This window comes from Crocuta crocuta, unplaced genomic scaffold, assembly GCF_008692635.1.
Source record: "Crocuta crocuta isolate KB4526 unplaced genomic scaffold, BGI_CrCroc_1.0 scaffold267, whole genome shotgun sequence".
NCBI lineage: Eukaryota > Metazoa > Chordata > Mammalia > Carnivora > Hyaenidae > Crocuta > Crocuta crocuta.
Genome location: NW_027531899.1, coordinates 2,255,696 through 2,270,732, shown reverse-complemented (window position 1 = coordinate 2,270,732; position 15,037 = coordinate 2,255,696). Strand labels below are relative to the sequence as shown.

General features: G+C 48.2%; 1 protein-coding gene across 1 annotated transcript in view; it reads left to right on the top strand.

The window, feature by feature from the left end:
* SIPA1L3 (signal induced proliferation associated 1 like 3) overlaps positions 1-15,037 on the top strand; it is a 249,360-nt gene that overhangs the window by 90,825 nt on the left and 143,498 nt on the right. Inside the window, exon 2 of the mRNA XM_077773636.1 lies at positions 13,655-13,722. The gene's annotated coding sequence lies outside the window, so the exon portion shown is untranslated. The remainder of the gene's footprint in view (positions 1-13,654; positions 13,723-15,037) is intronic.

Below are 15,037 nucleotides of genomic sequence, written 5' to 3'. Positions count from 1 at the left end.
ACAGGGGCAACAGAACCTGCCAGTGAACTTGCCATGGAGGCCGTGGAGGATGAGGGAAGGGCAGACAAAGGATTCCGTTGTGTCTGCATCACAATTTGTTGGCTGCTCCCTGCTAACAGGCACTCAGGTTGTCTCCCATTTTCCTCACTCAGAGAGGACGCTCCAGGCAACACTCAATCTGCACGTCGTTTTTGAGCGGGGTCTCAAAGGATCAAGGGCAAGGTCATCCAGGCAGAGGGAACTGCTCGAGCAAAGGCTGGGGCTTCCCCCACACCAATTCCAGCTCAGATTGGAGCGTAGGTGGCAGAACGGTAGCAGAGGACCTGAATCGAGGGGACTTGCTGCCTGTTTTGAGATGTTCTTCCATGCTCTCCCGTCCCCCACCTCCCCCAGAGCTGCTTTCTCATTGGTTCCCCTCCCCTCTGCAGGTCAGTCCAGAGCTTCTGCCGGGGATGCAGTAGCAGGTGCTTATACTGGAGTTGCTGCCACACGCGGGGCCCTTGCTCTCTGCGCGAGGTCAGCTTTGTTTTCATGTCTCGTGAGTCACAGTGGGGCTTAAAAGCATTGGCTGGCGAGGCCTTTGGTTTGGGTCCAGACGTAGAGGATGCCTGGCCTGCAGGAAATGAATGAGAAGGCCTCTCGTTTGTATGAGCTGGATTCTTTTGTCCTTTGTCCCCTGTTCCCTCCTGTTTCTTGTCTCTGGCCTTGTTCTTGAGAGTGTGGGGCCCTCGGGCGGCAGCTGCTGCAGGGCTCTCTCACCTTTTCTGAGAGACTTTGGGCGTTTGGGAGACTCAGGGCCACTCGGCTAGAGAGGGCAGCTCAGCCAGCATGAGTTTAAAACAGTGTGACCTGCACGCATCTGAGGAGAGTGAGCCCCTGCCCCTGTGTCTCTCTGCCATCCATGCCCTCAGGTCCCCGAAGATCTGGCTGCCACCATGGCTTGGGCATCTTTCCTGTGCTATTGGGAGAGGCCGGCCAGGCCGACTTGTCAAAATCGCATCTCTGGGAGTCTGTTCTGCCTGCCCAAGGGCTGTAGAATAGGAGGAATTGTGGATCACGAGGAGGTAAAATCTGACATGCTTCAGCTCATACTAGGTCAAAATAAAAAGGGGGCGGGGGGACAGCCTTGAAGGAGGAAAATATAGGGCATTAATGAGCTCAGCTAAGTACTCTCCCAGGTTGCTAGAGGACGTGTGAATCATTGCAACCTCTTTAGAAGGCAGCCTGAAAAAGATTTTTTATTTATTTTCGAATGAGCAGAATGTGCACGTGATACAACATTCAGATGGCACCCAGAAAGTAAGTCTCCCCCCACAACCCACCCACTGTAACCTAGTTCCCCTCCCACAAGGACACCCATTTCAGGTGTGTTCTCCCAGAGATACTCAATACAAAAGCAAGCACGTGTCACATATACAGCTCTACACCTTGATCTTGGAACCCCTCCCATAATATAAGGATATAATATCCATAAATAGTCTTCAGTACAGCACTCCCACTCCTGAGAATCTACCCTATAGAAAAAATGGTCCCAGTGCCAAAGGATGTTCATTACAGGGGCAAACCAACCAACCAACCCTCAGAAATAAAATAAATGCCAACTTTTCAGGGAGTGATTGGGTAAAATATGGTACATCCATACTGTGGAATATTAGCTGCTAAAAAAGGAGTGGGTAAGACCCACTACTAGTTGATTTGGAGGCATTTTTCTGAGAATAGTTAAGGGAAAACAGGATCCAGAAAAGTAAATATGATATGACCCCACTTAAGGGAAATACATATCTGTGTTGTATTTGAGTGGTGATGTCACACTCCATTCTCTCCCATGGCACATGGCCTGCTCAGCCCAGCATTCTGTCTAGAGGATGTTACAGTATCCTTAATTGTGGTCCAAACAAACTTCATACGTTACTCAACATTAAAGACCCCTTGGGAGGGTGCTCTGGCCACAGGTGGAGAGTCCATGGTGTTGGGGAACCCTCACTTGGACCTCAGACGAAGAGAGGCTAACATGGGTGCCATGTGGGAAGTCCCTTCTAACTGACCATGATGGGCACTTTGACCTACTTCCCAGTCTCCGTAGAATGAATAAAACAGCGTTTGGTCAACTGTTTGAAGCATTCAGTGCTACCAGATCTGCCGCTCGTGAGAATAATACAGGAGAGTTACAGAAATGCTGAAGTTGACGCATCAGGTCCCTGGCTATGTTCCAGATGAAGCTTCTTGGGACCGGCAGCACAGGGTACAATTTTCCTTACGTCCACAGCGAAGCCCACCGCGCAAGAACCATGCGGTGAAATGTTCCTCACGCCCCACTCTTAAACCAGATAAGCCCTACTGCTGGGGAAAGTGGACCTAGAAGGAATGTTCTGCGTGGACACATCCCCACAACACCATTGCTTACTGCTCCAGGTGCACTGTTTGCCCTGTGGTCTGCGGACCTAGAAGGAATGTTCTGGGTGGACACATCCCCATGACACCATTGCATTACTGCTCCAGGTGCACTGTTTGCCCTGTGGTCTGCGGTGGCAGTGGCCCTGGAGATGTTCTCTGTGAGACTCTGCTTTCCTTCCCCTTTCCTACTTCTGGTTCCAGGATGCATTTCTAGGGCTATGGTGTTTCCCTCAGAATGGGTGTGGCTGGCAGTGGTTTGGAGCTAATGACCCCTTTGAGTTATAACTTGTCCTCTGCTGGTCTTCACTTGCAGTGGCTGTTCTTAAAGGGAAAGGCATAAAGGTCAAATTGAGGCTTCCTGCCCTGACTAGACCATGTTTACTCACAGTGCTTTCTCCCCTTCTTCTTTCTTTTTTTATGTTCATATTTTTTTGAGAGCGAGCGAGCGCACGCACGTACAAGCCAGGGAGGGGCAGGGAGAGAGGGAGAAAACATCGCAAGCAAGCTCCCTTGGGAAGACAGAGGACACTTCCTGTCTCTGGAGCAGCATCTCTTCCTTTCTTTCCTCTCCTCCTTTTGTTGATCACAAGTAAGAGCTCCCTTCTTGCTGGCTTACCTGTTTCTCTGCACCCCTTAGAGATGCAAGGACCTTGTTGTTACTGACTTAGAAGTTTTACCTTGCATAGGGGGGGTGTGTGTATAAAAGGATTTGAGCAGATGGGAGTTGATGTGTTTAGTGGACCACTCTCTACCAGTGGATGGGAGAGAAACAGGTATGGGTACGGATATTATGTTGATAGGTAAGGATCTGTGTGTGTGTATATACGTGAAGAGAGAGAACTTAACATCTTTACTGAAAATACAAAGATGTGCCCCACAACAAAAGCCAGGCAGTGATTTTGTTCCGTTTATTCAATTCATTTAACAGGCATTTGGTGACCTGCTCCTGTTTGTGCACAATGTGAATCTGGCAGAAAAGCCACTTTGGAAAAACTCACGAGACATGTGCATCTTCCTTTTCGGCCTCACGCTCATGGCCAGCCCATCCGCGAGGCCTGTGTCCTCGATTTGAAATTCACGTCTTTACCAGCCTCCTCCTCTCCACTCCTTTGCCCTCGCCCGGGTCCCAGGCACCACCTCCTCTCCTGGGATAGTACAGCAGCCACCTCATCATTCTCCCTGCTTCTTTTAAACACTAACCATCTCTGTTCAACAGCCAGAGAAACCTTTCAGAAATGTAGATTAGAACACATCACTCTCCCGCTTCCCCGCATACTTAGAATAAAACGTGTGTGTCTGACCATGGCTCACAAGGCCCTCTGGGTGTCTGCCACGTCCCGGAGCGTTCCCTCCTGCGCTGCACCGATCTCACCACACGGGCCTCCCGCAAGTTTCCCTGAACAGCCTCCCACATTCTCCTCCATCTCCTGGGAGACTCTTTTTTTTTTTAAACTTTCATTAGAGACTTTATTAACATAGTGATTGAATCACAGTAGCCCTTTGAGTGCCTTTTAATTGAGATATAATTCATATGCCATAAAATTCACTCTTTTAAAGTACACAGTTCGGTGGGTTTTGGTGTTTTCACAAGGCTGTGCAACCACCACCAGTATCTAATTCCAGAACATTTTCCTTGGCCCAAAAACAAAACAAAACAAAACTGTACTCATCAGCAGTCATTCCCCCACCCCCCCACCCCCTCGTCCCAGCCCCTACCAACCACTAATCTACTTTCTGTCTCTGGATTTGCCTCTTCTGGACATTTCATATACATGGCATCATACTTGTCTTTTGCGACTGGCTTCCTTCACTCAGCATAATGTTTTCAGTGTTTCATCCATGTTGGGCATGAATCAGTGCTTCCTTCTTTTTATGGTTGAATAATATTCCATTGTGTGGATGTGCCACTTTTTGTTTATCCATTCTTCTGTTGGTGGGCATTCTGGGAGACTCTTTACTTTTTTTAAATGTTTTAATGTTTATTTATTTTTAGAGAGAGAGAGACAGAACATGAGCAGGAGAGGGACAGAGAGAGAGAGAGAAGGAGACGCAGAATCTGAAGCAGGCCCCAGGCTCTGAACTGTCAGCACAGAGCCCAACTTGGGGTTCGAACTTGGGAACGATGAGATCATGACCTAGGCCGAAGTCGGCCACTTAACCGACTGAGCCACCCAGTCTTCTACTCCTCATGTGACTGCTTTGTCCTTTCTCTTCAGTTCCAGGCTAAAATCCACCCTGGTCTCCTACATGGTACTTCTCACCATTCGTACTCATACATGTTTTTATTTGCTTATTTGCTTATTTTCTGTCCCCTGTTCTGGACTCTAGGGTTTATAAGGGCAGGGACTGTGCTAGCATATCTAGCACCCTAGCGTGCACAGTGTTCCGCCCAGGGGAGTGCTGCATAATGAATGAATGACTCGGTAGCTCTCCTGTAGTTCTTATTTTATCTCCTCATAGAGCAAAATGGCTGTAACCCCGTTCTGTGGGAATTTCGGTACCTAGCTTTCTGCCTGCTGTTGAGGAGACATTGAGGGTCCTCTACAGCATGAGGACACTTTAATGGTGGCAGGTTTCTAGAGGGACTTCTCTGGTGTGGAACACCGTCCCATTGGCCATCTGCTGTGTAAGACCCTAGCATCCTTTGAAAGTACGCTCGGCTGCCGGTAGCAGAGACCAGAAACAACAACAGTTTACATTCCACGGAAGGTGGTGTCTCTCATGATTAAAGTGTCCAGAGAGGCTAGCAGTCCACGGCTGATGTGGTAGCTCCACAGACGTCAGGAAAAACAGGATCATTCTGTCTTTCTGCTTCACCGTCCCCAGCAGAAGGCTTTCATCCTAAAGGTGGCACCATGGTCCAGTATGACTCCTGGAGTCAAGCCGGTGAGTCTGAATCCAGATGGGAATTGGGGGGAGGAGCACAAAAGTGTAGTCCTCTCCATGTATCTGGTGAGAGATTTTCCTTAAAGCCCCACAGCAATTTCCGCTTGCCTCCTGTTGGCCACCCCTAGCTGCAGGGCAGGTCGAGAGATGTAGTATTAGCTGAGCACTCGGAGAAGAAAGGGAAGGATGGCTACTGGGTGAGCAGCTAGCACCCAGTAGGTCCATTTCCTGGCCCTGAAGCCAGCTTCTCCTCCCTGGCCTGGACCTTCAAGCTTCCTTCCTTCCCTGAGTGGCCAGAATCTGAGTTTAGTATCTAGTGGAGCAGAGAGTGGGGTGTTGAAGCTTTTCACAGGCCGTCCATCCAAAAAATTCATGTCACAGTGGTAGTTCACCTTTATTGAACGTTCACTGTGTAATACGTTCTGTTCTAAATATTTTTCGTAGAAGGGCATCTGGGTGGCTCAGTCAGTTAAACATTCGACTCTTGATTTCATCTAGGTCATAATCCCAGGGTCTTAGGATCGAGCCCCACATCAGGCTCCATGCTGAGTGTGGAGCCTGCTTAAGATTCTCTCTCTCTCTCTCTCTCTCTCTCTCACCCCCCCAAAATAAAAAATAAAAACCTAACAAATAAATAAACAAACATTTTCCTAGAGTAAATTATTTAGTCCTCACAACACCCCGATTATTATTTATTATCCCCATTTTATAGGTGAGCAAACTGAGACACAGATATGTTGAGTAACACTAGATGTTCTCACTAATGATGTTTTTTTTCATTCTTCCCTTTCAATACCTTATGAATAAAAGGATTAAAAAATAAAGATTGACCTATTTTGGTAGATTGACCACTCTTCCATCTTCCATCTGATTAGCTTAGATCTGTGGGAGTGCTTTGTGGAAAAGCACCCGACGGTCAACCACATTGACGAGCTGTTTTTATGGAGTGCAGGAAGGGGCTTAACTGTTGGCACATCCAGCAAATGCCTGGTGACAGGAAGAAAAAGGACCCACAAGCTCTGCAGGATTTCCCCAGCCCGGGAGCCTGGGGCCAGCAGACCCCAGTGCATTTGTGCCAGTGGGCTGGGCTCGGCCCTTAAAATCACAGTCTCCCTGACGGCTCTTACAAGTCCATAAGGAGAAAGAAGGCAGCTCACAGTTCAGGTCCTCCGAGAATTAATTCAGACACCACGTCATCTCTAGATGCCTGTGATCAGCCACGCTTAGCAGAAATCTCTGATTCCCAGAGTTCATCTCTGAGTCCTTTTGAGACACCTTCAAATCCATGTTCATGGCTGCTCGCACTCTCCACAGCCCGTGACAGCCAGTCTGGCTGTGGCAAGGTGTTTTAGTTTGGCATACATTTGGCTGCAGGTATTGGCCTGAAACAGGCGGCATTGTCATTTCAGCACATAAGACCCTGTGTGTCAAGTAACATCTGGAGGGAGAGGATGTGGTGGTTCAGTGGTGTGGCAGAAGCCATGGTCAACACCAGCACTCCTCTGACTCTTGCCCCCTCATGGCCACAGATGGCTGCTGCACCCACCTTCCCCAGGGCCCAGGGCACCCAGAGAGTTCAGTCCTGTTCTGGCAGAATAGTATTCTGGGGACAGGCGGGACCCTCGCAAATCCAAATATCACATCTGCATTCCAAGCTGGTGAAGGGACAAAGNGGGAGGGGCAGAGAGAGAGGGAGAGAATCCCAAGCAGGGTCCACACTGTCAGCACAAAGCCCAGTATGGGACTCAAACTCATCGACTATGAGATCATGACCCGAGCCGAAACCAAGAGTTGGGACGCTTCACCCCCTGAGCTACCCAGGCACCCCTGAATGAGTCTTTTTGTGAGGAGAACATTCTCCTAGAATTCCTGAGTGAGAAACCCTTACCTACACCAGCATGAAGATATGCTCCTGCATTCTCTTCTAGGCACACTCATATTTTGATGCATCTGAAATTGATGTCTGGATGTGGAATCAGATGTGTTTCGGGGCTGAGCCCATACTCTTAACTACTGTGTTGGCACTTCTGGAGCCAGACCAACTGGGTTCAGATCCCAGTGGATTAGTGCTATCTACTTGCTGTGTGATCTTGGGCAAGTTACCTCTCTGTATCTCAGTTTGCTGGTTGGTTAAAAATGGGGATGCCAACGTGGATGGAACTTGAGGGTGTTATGCTGAGCGAAATAAGCCAGGCAGAGAAGGACAGATACCATATGTTTTCATGTATAGGTGGATCAGGAGGGACTTAATGGAGGACCATGGGGGAGAAGAAGGGGAAAAATAGTTGGGGAGAGGGAGGGAGACAAACCATGAGAGACTCTTGAATGCTGAGAACAAACTGAGGGCTGATGGGGGTGGAGGAGAGGGGACGGGGGGGTGATGGGCATGGAGGAGGGTACTTGTGGGGATGAGCACTGGGTGTTAATATGGAAACCAACTTTACAATAAACTACTTAAGAAAAAAAATGGGGATGCCAGCAAACCCTCTTCACAGGGTTGTTCTAAGGGTCAAATGAGTTGATAGTTAACTGAAAACAGTGCCTGGCATGTAGTCAAATCAAAGCAAAAACCTCATGCTTTAAACCAGAGCGAGAATTTGCAAGGCCACATGGGTCTGGGAACTCGGCAGGGAATCCCAGACCCCAGTCAGTGGGGAAGTGAAGTGTGTCACTGAGGTTACCATCTCTTCCTCTTTATAAGAAATTGCCAGCTGCTCTCTCAAAATGTCTGTTCCTAGGTACGCTCCCACCCGCGGTGACTGAGAGTTCCCCTTAGTCTACAACTTCAGTAAAGATCGGTGGTGTCAGAGTCTGACATTTTGGCCAGTCTGCTGTGCATGAAGTGGTCACACCTTGCTGCTTTCCCGCAGCAGTTTCTCTGCAGAGGTCTGTCTTGAGCCCCTGTACTGCAGTACTTAGGTTAGGCTGGACGCGGGACAGCCATTGGGCCCCCGGCACAGTGAAGTCCTCAGAGCTCTATATCATGATGCTTATTTTCTGTGGGGGGCATGGGAGGGGACAGGAAATTAGGATGTGAGACCCTCGAAGTCAGAGACCCAGCCTTAGTCATATCTGCGGACTGAATCAGTGAAAGAACTGGTGCTAAGTCGTTAGTGTGTTATTAATAGAATATAGGCCATAAGAGAAAACATGATTAATTGCAAGATGATCTCAGCGGCTGCCATACAGGATAGCAGTCGAGGGCCTAGATTTTCCCAAGGCAAAGTCTTTTCTTCGCATAGCAGCTTTTTCTTTGTTGGCAGGTGGGTAGAGGCTGTTGAATGAACAGATTATTTTCCTAGATCCCTATTTTAAAGACGGGATGAGGATGGGCATAATGGAATCTTCTCTAAATGGAGGATGATTGAACCTCTTTATTAATAGGTGGGTAGGTCCCTGTGGCCCAATGTGAAGCTCTGGTAAAGTCTAGAAAGGAGAAGGCAGTTCTCCTTTACCTTAAGTCTAAATGCCTAGATCAGCCACTCACACAGCGAGCTGCATGGAGGAGAAAGGTCTGGCCGCTCCCATGAACACTCACTTAGGAGGAGTGCGTATACCCCTGGCGATCTTAGCCGGTGGATAAACACTGGCCAGGGTGTTCAGAACAGGCTGTAAGAGAGCACCGAAGCTGCCATCTCCGGGCACAGGGAGAGAAAAGAGCTGGTGCCCGGTCCTGCCCGCTGGAAGAGCAGGCCCAGCCACCATCGTAACCTCTGACCCGTCACATCAGCCACCACTTCTTTACCTGGTCCGCAGGGAGGACCAAGTCGAGGGGAGTGGAGAGGTGAAAGCAGATGATCCTTTCCATCAGGCTGAGATCGAAATACAAGGGAAGACTAGAAACGTGAGGCCCTGAAGTACAGGAGCAGAAAGGCCTTGGTGCGCGGGCCGCTTTGGGATCAGAGAGCAGCGCCCTGGTTGGTTGCCCCTGCAGAAGCACCTCACGCGGAGCCATGGCGATAGTGCCTGCTTCGTAAGGTGTCAGTGAGGATCAAAACCAAGGTCAGTAACATGTAAATACTTTGAAATGTGATAGAAGAGATTGGCTTTCCATACGTTATCGTGAAGTGGTAGAACTTCGGTCGGATACTTCCCTGAAAGCCCAGTTTTTAAGGCAGAAAAAACCTGGAGCTGCTGTTGCTAAATGGGAGCGTGGGGGCCTGCAGCCTCCCCCACTGCCTCCCCTGAGGTCCGCACCTTCCGGGGCTCTAGAGAGGCCTGACTCTGCCTCTCCCAGCCCTGGGCCCAAACAAGTCACATAAGCGTTCTGAACCTCAGTTTCCTTATCCATCAAGTGGATAGTTCAAACTGGATCGGCGTGTTCTTCACCCAGTTCCTGTGGACAGGGGCTTCAGAGCCCTTTGACATTTTGGAAACAGTATTTTGTGGAGTTCCCCCCCCCCCCTTCAGGAGAGACATGGCATAGTTTTGTTTTGTCAGCTTCTTAGAAAGGATCGTGTTCACTGAAACATGAAGGAATGCTGTATTGATTTCTGAGGTCCCTTCCGGTTTCATCAGTCAGTTACTTCTGTTGTAAATGACAGAATCTTCCCAACTCAAACTGGCTTAAACAGCATAAGGAAATTAATGGCTTTGGGACCTGAAAGTCCCGGAGCTGGCCGGACCGGAGCCAACACTCCAGTATTCTTGTCAGGAAGCTACCCTTATCCACTTCTGGGTTCTGTCAGGGTTCTGTCTCTCTCGGCTTTGACTTCATTCTCCTGTGCCCCCCACCTCCCAGGTAACAGAGAGGCTTTCAGCAGCCCCTACCTTCCATCCCATCCCTTTCCCCCCAGTAATTTCGGCAAACTTTCCAGGGCCTACTCTGATTGGCCCTGCTTAGATCATGTGTCTCTCCCGGAGCCAATCACTGTGGCGAAAGGGAGGAACCAGTCAGGCTGCGAGTCAGGCCAAGCTATCATCCCCTCATCCTCAGGTCCTGTCACCTAGGATTCTGTTTCTTGGAATAAACCCTGGGAAGTGAGATGCGAGGCCCCGCGACCAGGTGGGCTGTTGCTCTAGCGAGTGTGCTTGGATTGATGCAGCAAGTCCAAGGGCATCCACCCTTCCCAGGTGGTGTGAGAAGGGGCTCTGGGAGATCTGTGGTCCTGGCCGAAGTACTGATCATGTAGCCCACCTTTGCTGTCTTTTCCACAACCCCTCAGCATCCCCCTCTCTGCTCTGGCCCCTCCCCTGTATGAGGGGCCCCACACTGATGAATATGATAGCTCCCTCCAGTCAGAGACGTGGCACCACCACACGTCACCACTGATGTGCCTTTAAAGAGCCATATACATCACTCTAGAGAAAGCAAGGAGGAAGAGTGAGAGTGGCAGAAAAGCAATTTCCGCTGTATTTTAAAAGGCAGCTATTAAAATTTTACAGGAGCTTTATTGCAGGGGCTTTCTGATCATCCCAGGAATTTTTTTAAATGGAAAATCTGGTGATAAAGGAAAATGTTCTGGGTGCTTCTGGTTCCCTCCTGCCCTGTCAAGCATCTTGAAAATCACAATTGTCAGGGCCTCACAGACCAGCTTAGGGAAAGCCAGCTACCCAAGAGACTATTTCTGAGTTTTTAAAGAGTGTGTGTTTTTCTGTATTTGCTGTTTCTATGTATAGTAACTGTCTAATTTTATTTTGTGTTCCCCTAAATGGCTTGGTGGTGAGCTAAGGGAATTGTCAAGAACTGCACTCAACTCTGCCCTTCTGTGTTAATTGAGTCATTTGGTTTTGTGAACAAATGGAAATTCAGGTCAATCTGCTTTAAGTATTAAAAGAAATATTTGCATTTACTGCCTGGGGCGTTGTACACTGAATGGCTTCAGGTGTGGCTAGATCTAGAGCCTTACATGAGGTTGCCAGGACCCTGTTTCCTTCTACTTCCTGGCTCTGTATTCTTCTGTGTTGCTTTTGTTGTCAGATAGGCTCTGAAGCAGCTCTACATATACATCCAGCCAGCTAAGCGGCACCGCAAGAGAAATAAACCATCTCTTTACCTATAGTCCCAGGACATGTCCTGAGCCTGATGTTTATTCAACCTAATCGTCGTGGCTTCAATGCTAGGACCACCCTGAGCCATCTCTGAGGCAAGGAGCAGGGGGATGGGGTTCAGTGGCTTTATTGGCCAGCCTGGATTGTAGGACTAGCCCTCCACGACCCCTTCCCATGGAGCTATTCACAAGGATCTGAATCTGCCTCACACTCCCCAGTTAATTACCTTCCCCAGGAACCTGCTCCACCTTTACCCTATCAGGATTCTTCATCCTGGGTCCATAGACCCTTAAAGGGTCCTTGGATAGAATTTAGAGGATTGTGAAGTTGGCTGGGAAAAAATTTACGTGTTTATTCCCTCTACCATCTGGAATTTAGCATTTCCTTTTGTTCAGAATGAGGGCCAAAGCTACAATTGTATTGTGATACCTGTGACTTTGTCGCCACTAGAAATTAAAAATATTTCCGTATCACATTACAGTTGTTGCAGATATTGCAAAATATCATTTACACTCATCTGTTTCTAAATTACTATGGTTATTGGAAGCACCACTAGGATCTTATAATTTAAAGCATTCATAAAGAAGCACGAATATTACTGTATCTCAGATTAGGTTTTATTTTACAGATACTTTGATGTCTTAATATAATTGGTTTCCTTTATAGCCTTGGGTATTGTATTTTGTTCACTTAAAAACATGATTCTGAGAAGGAGTCCACACTCGTCTTTAGCAGGCTACCAACAGGACTCTCTGGCATGAGAAAGGTTAAGAAGCCCTTTTGGTTTTGCCAGGAACCTCTAGGAGCAAGATTACTGAAGATATCCTGGTCTAGGAACCAGGTTCCTAGACTCTGGAGAGCTGGCTAGCTACTCGCTAGGTTTCCTTCCTGGGAGCTTCCTGGAGGAGCCGGCTGGAGTTTGAGCTCAGCCTTGCTGTTTGAGTAGCATTTGGACATCGTGCTCTTGGGGAAAGCGAGGCATCATCTGACTGTAATTAGCTGTTTCTTCACTGACCGTCATGACCACTGGCCCAGCCACATGGTCAGGAGCAGGCTCTGGAGCCAGGCTGCCTGAGTTCATTCCAGCTGGCATATACTTTTGACTGGTGGGCAGCCTCAGTTAGTGGGTTTTTTACCTACTCTGTGCCTCAGTTTCCTTTTCTGTAGCATGAATGTAATCATAAACATCGATTTCTTAGGGTTATTGAGAGAGTGAAATGAGTCACCTCATGTCTCGTAGAACACGGCCTGGCACATGGGGAGTGAGAGTCATTATTTAATGGCCATTCCTTATAGGAAGGTTCTAGATTATCCCCTCACATCTCATTTCCCTGACTTAGTAAGTACCTGCCCTAAGCTGAAACATGAGGGTGAACAATACAGACAGTGGAGGCATTCATTCATTCATAAAATATCTATTCAAATATGAACAACCATTCTAAATATTCAAAAACATAAATTAATAATATAAAGTTTTCATGAAATATCCATTCAAATAGGAACAACCATACTAAATATTTTAAAACATAAATTTATAATATGAAGTTACAAGCCAGGACAAGCACTATTTATCTCTGCCACTCTTCTACTCAAAATTGTCTGAAAGAAATATCCTTTTTTTTAAAAATTTTTTGATGTTTTATTTATTTTTGAGAGAGAGAGAGAGCGAGCGAGCATGAGCCGGGGAGGGTCAGAGAGAGAGGGAGACACAGAATCGGAAGCAGGCTCCAGGATCTGAGCTGGCTGTCAGTACAGAGCGCGACGTGGGACTCGAACCCACGAGTCATGAGATCATGACCTGAGCTGAAGTCGGATGCTCAACCGACCGAGCCACCCAGGCGCCCCTGAAAGAAATATCCTTATAGTGGCCTTCCATCTGCCCCCATCACCTCCCTGCCCTCATCTCCAACCACTCAGCCCCTCACTCACCCTGTGCCAGGCACATGGGCCTCCCGCTGCTCCTAAAATGCTCCACACACATTCCCTGCCTCAGGTCCTTTGTACTGGCCATTCCCATGGCCTGGAAGGCTCTTGCACAGATAGTCACACAGCCTTTGGTCCTCCTGAATTAGTGTCTGTTCCCTGACCACTCTGGCAAGCAGCAGGCTCGTCATTCTCCTCGCCCTGCTTAGTTTTCATCAAGACACTTACTACTCCCTGACTCCGCATCGTCTGTTTGTTTTATTGTCTTCCTCCCTTACTGGAATGTCTTCTCTCCGAGGACAGCAGCGTTGTCCTGGCCCCTGGTGTTCCCTTGGTGCCTAGCACAGAGCAGGTGTTCAGTAAACGTTTGTTGAAGGGGGTGAATTTGTGAATGATGGAAACTGCAGCAGGAAGGCTCGGGCTGGCCAAAGACATGACCTTGTGTTGTTTTTCTCCGCAGATGCACAGCCTTTGACAGTGGCTTCCCTGGGACCCTCAAGGAGCACTAGTGTCCAGAACACACTGAGGGTAAGGACAGTGCGGCTGCCTGTTTGCTTAAATTTTACAACTAATCCAGAGGCCTCTATTATTTTTAAAAATAACTTGAAAAAGTATCGAGGGAAAAATGGAAGTCTCCTTCTCTGTCCTACCCGTCACACCTTCCCTCAGGGCTAATTACGTCAGCAGTCAGGAGCGTGTCCTGGCCCCACGTAACACACATGCGCACTTACATACTCTGCAGCCCAAAGAGAAAAGAAGCCGTGCTGTATGTGGGTGCTTCCGCAGCGTGTTTCCCACCGTCCCCAGCAGCAGAGCGTCCTAGAGAGCTTTGTTCGTAGCACACATCCGTGTATCACACCCTCTCTTTTTTAATTCAGTTTTTTAAATTTACACAGAATAAAGTTCACTCTTTGGCGTACAGCTCTCTGAGCGTGAGCAAATGCATTGGTTGTGTGACTGCCCACCACCATCAGGACACAGAACGTCCCTGTCACCTACCCCGTGCGGATGTGCTGTTCTTCTCTAGGCTGAAGATACAATGTAGGGACTGACACAGAATTAAAAAGTGTGCATATAGCAAATACCTGTGACATAAAGATTTTGAATATGTTACAATTAGGCTTCTGGGGACTTTGCTAGTGAACATCCTGGTTTGTGTCTTTGGCATAGGTACAGCAGTGACACTCAGTTGCTAGTGGGGTGTTCCAAAACAAGTTCCAGCCTTTGTTGGCAGGATGCTGTGAGGGTGCTTGGGGGTGAGCACACTGTCTGATCCTCGAAGCACCAAAAGCCCCTAATCGTATGGAAAGTGGAGAACAGAAGATTCTGGCATCCAGACTCTGCATGATTCATGTAACCGTGATGTTGGCTGAGTTGCAGCAACCAACGGGTCAAGCTTTGGCAACCGAGTGAATCTAGATAGCAGCTTCTTTTCTTGGCTGCTTATTGGGCCTCTTCACCTTCCTTCATCCTGACCTGAGCGTCTGCCCAGGGACCTGAGCGTGTTCATGGGACAGTCTCAAGAGGCCACATTTCCATCAAAGGATGCTTTTCAGCACAGTTCTTTACTAGCTCTTTAATTTTGAAGGAATTTTAGACTCCAGAAAATTTATACAAAGTGTACAGAAAGCTCATGTATCTACCCTTCACCCAGCATCCCCTAATGTTAATGTTACCACAAGGAAATGAGCACTGGTCCAGTCCTGTGAACTAAGAGGTTTAGTCAAGTTTTACTAGTTTTCCACCAGTGTCTTGTCTTTTCAAAAAAATTTTTTTAACGTTTATTTATTTTGGGGAGAGAGAGAGTAGTGGGGGAGGGGCAGAGAGAGTGGGAGACACAGAA